Genomic DNA, 4083 nt, shown 5'->3' with positions numbered 1-4083 from the left:
TTAAAACTTTCCACCTTCTCCACTGCGGTCCTGTCGATGTGGATTGGGGCGTGCTCTCTCTGCTGTTTCCTGAAGTCCACGATCAGCTCTTTCGTTTGGTTGACGTTGAGGGAGAGGTTATTTTCCTGGCACCACTCCGCCAGGGACCTCACCTCCTCCCTGTAGGCTATCTCGTCGTTGTTGGTAATCAGGTGTCCTACTGTTGTGTTGTCTGCGAACTTGATGATCGAGTTGGAGGCGTGCGTGGCCATGCAGTCATGGGTGAACAGGGAGTACAGGAGGGAGCTGAGCACGCACCCTTGTGGGGCCCCTGTGTTGAGGATCAGCGAAGTGGAGGTGTTGTTTCCTACCTTCACCACCTGGGGGCGGCCCGTCAGGAAGTCCAGGACCCAATTGCACAGGGCGGGGTTCAGACCCAGGGCCCCGAGCTTAATGATGAGCTTGGAGGGGACTATGGTGTTGAAGGCTGAGCTATAGTCAGTGAACAGCATTCTTACGTAGGTGTTCCTCTTGTCCAGATGGGATATGGCAATGTGCAGTGCGATGGCGATTGCATCATCTGTGGATCTATTGGGGCGGTAAGCAAATTGAAGTGGGTCTAGGGTGTCAGGTAAGGTAGAGGTGATATAATCCTTAACTAGCTTTTCAAAGCACTTCATGATGACAGAAGTGAGTGCTATAGGGTGATAGTCATTTAGTTCCGTTACCTTTGCTTTCTTGGGTACAGGAACAATGGTGGACATCTTGAAGCAAGTGGGGAGAGCAGACGGATAGGGAGAGATTCAATATGTCCGTAAACACTCCAGCCAGCTGGTATGCGCATGCTCTGAGAACGCGGCTAGGGATGCTGCGATGTGGCTGGTTTTCCCTTTGTAATCTGTGATTGTCTGTAGACCCTGCCACATACGTCTCGTGTCTGAGCCGTTGAATTGCAACTCCATTTTGTCTCTGTACTGACATTTTGCCTGTTTGATTGCCTTAAGGAGGGAATAACTACACTGTTTGTATTCAACCATATTCCCAGTCACCTTGCCATAGTTAAATGCGGTGGTTTGCTCTTTCAGTTTTGCGCAAATGCTGCCATCTATCCACGGTTTCTGGTTTGGGTAGGTTTTAATAGTCACAGTGGGAACAACATCCCCTATACACTTCCATGTATACATCAATGTTTTTCTCAGAGGCTACCCGGAACATATCCCAGTCTGCGTGATCAAAACAGTTTTGAAGCATGGATTCCGATTGGTCAGACCAGCGTTGAATAGACCTTAGCACAGGTACTTCCTGTTTGAGTTTCTGCCTATAGGAAGGGAGGAGCAAAATGGAGTCATGATCTGATTTGCCAAAGGGAGGGCAGGGGAGGGCCTTGTAGGCATCTCGAAAGGGGGAGTAGCAGTGGTCAAGTGTTTTTCCAGAGTGAGTACTACAATCAATGTGTTGATAGAACTTCGGTAGTGTTTTCCTCAAATTTGCTTTGTTAAAATCCCCAGCTCTAGATTTTTGGTGGTTCCAAACTTCTTCCATTTAAGAATGATGGAGGGCTCTGTGTTCTTGGGGACCTTCAATTTTGGTACCCTTCCAGATCTGTGCCTCGACACAACCCTGTCTCAGAGCTCTACGGACAATTCCTTTGACCTCATGGCATGATTTTTGCTCTGACATGCACTGTCAACTGTAGGACCTTATATAGACAGGTATGTGCCTGTCCAAATCATGTCCAATCAATTGAATTTACCACAGGTGGACTCCAATCAAGTTGTAGAAACATCTCAAGGATGATCAATGGAAACCGCCGAACTGTGCATGTGCATGCCGTCAAATCAAAGGCACTCCTTCGATATAAAGTTGTTCTTGAGTTTGTCAATTTCACGAGGTTGGATTAATAACATGTTGAACTACTTAAGACATTGGCTCGAATCTAGGTTGAGCCTTTAGATTTTGAGAAAATTAACAACTAAGGAAAAAAAATTCACTTCTCTCATTGACTTCTCATACCCCAAACCTCGGCCTGGTCTGCTTGGTCTGATTCACAAGTGTTCCCGGAAGTCTCGTGATATTGCGCCTCTGGGTTTAGAAACTCTGTGATTTCACCTATCCGCTGGACTATTAAGCCTTGTTCACATTGGCAATTTGAAGTGATTCAAATCCAATCTTTTTGCCTATCCAATTCGAAATTGTTATATTTCCTGCAGTCTGAACATCCAACAGGCACATGGAATCTGATATTTTAAACCACATTTCAAACCACTTTAGGTGATTTAGAATTATTTGGCATATCTTGTTGCTTGCTAGCTACTTTGTTGACAGTTTGACAAGAACATCCCTTACAAAAAAATATTGCAGTTTTGAAACTGCAGTCGACTGTGGTATTTTGGACAAAGTAATTGCAGAATAACTGCAGTGTACCGCACTCAAACTGCAGTTATACTGCAAAATTACTGCAGTAAAACAACCTGTTATTTTGGACAGTATTTGCAGCATACTAGTGTACTGCAGTTATATTGCACTCTGACTATAATCATTTTTCATAAGGGATGTGGTAGCGAACTAGCTTGTTAATTGTTTACAAACAAATTAGTGTATGTGCTAAAAAGCTAAATAGCTACCTAGCTAGCTAGTTGACTGCTGTGGCTAGCTAAAAAGGACGTGTTTTGAAAGTTGGATCACCTTATCCTTCGAGGCTTTAAAAATGTTCTTAAACTATGATTTTGAACATTCAAAGCAACTGGGAAACGTCCATAGCAACTGGGAAACATTCATGGCAGGCATTGTCACCTTAGCTTGCTACATTACTTCTGATTGATAGAAGCAAGAGCACAACCACCAATCAGCATACACCACTGCACACACACCCGTCGTTACTATGACAACTAGCGTAGCCATGTCAGCAAATAACTGTCTGAACACACATTTGAAAAACAAAACTGATTTGAGCATTAATGCCTGCAGTGTAAACAAGGCTTTAGAGCACTGAGCTTGCAATTCAAATGAGCATTTTATGTATCCATTATTCAGGCTAGAGAAGATGCCTCGAAGTAGATTTTAACAATGATGAATGTCATTTATTCTGTAGGCCAGTCGCGCCACACCACAAAACACTGCCGCAGCGTCCACTCCTACTGTATGCTACATCCAAGTTTCATATAAATCAGCTTCAGAGAATTGGGTATGTGACCGTATATTTTCCCTGTTGAGAAATTGGAAACTATGTAGTCCGCTATATTTTCCAAATTGTGAAAATGGCCTCAACATTTCCATAATCCCATAATCAGATGGAAATTCCAACAAAGGCGCAGATTAGTCTTTCGTGTGTGATCGTCAATATGAGACGTTGGCAAAAAATATAATACAATTCAAGTGTAGGCAAAGCAGCTTTATACAAAATCCCCGAATGTGTCAATGTGTAGGGTGCCAGGTAGCGAGGCAGGTAGCGTAGTGGTTACAGCCAATAACCAAAAGGTTGCTGGTTTTGAATCCCTGAGCCAACAAATTGAAAAATATGTCGATGTGCCCTTGAGCAAGGCACTTAACCCTAATTTGCTCCAGGGGCTGCGTACTACTATGATTGACCCTGTAAAACAACACATTTCACTGCACCTATCCGGTGTATGTGACAATAAAAACATGTATTGTTATTATAAACCAATGCCTACTGTAAATCCATGTAAATTCCATGTGCCATCTGGCTTCGCTGGTGCTCCAGTGTAATGGGCTTCTGATTGGTGGAGAGCAGATCTTGGTAATCACCGATGTCGGTCAGATTAAATTGCAGGCAATTGTCATACCTTAGAATTTCCTATCACGAGATAGAGGATTTAGTCATTCAACTAAGTGCTGCCCTGAAACACAGATATGATCATTGACATTTAAAATGTGAGTACAGTATTGCACACAGTAGCCTTGGCAGAAACTGCTACATAGATGAATGTGTTGTGCAATATACAGTATTACTAGCATGGATGAAATGCCGGTTGAATTTAGCATTTTCCTGGAAAGATTAAGAGTACAGAACCAAATAAATCCCTAACAAAAAGTAACGCAATTTCTTTGCTGACATCAGGTAAAAAGGATGGACACACCGCTCAG

This window comes from Coregonus clupeaformis, chromosome 33 (genome assembly GCF_020615455.1).
Source record: "Coregonus clupeaformis isolate EN_2021a chromosome 33, ASM2061545v1, whole genome shotgun sequence".
Taxonomy (NCBI): domain Eukaryota; kingdom Metazoa; phylum Chordata; class Actinopteri; order Salmoniformes; family Salmonidae; genus Coregonus; species Coregonus clupeaformis.
The sequence above is the reverse complement of the archived record's forward strand: the minus strand, read 5'-3'. Positions refer to the sequence as shown.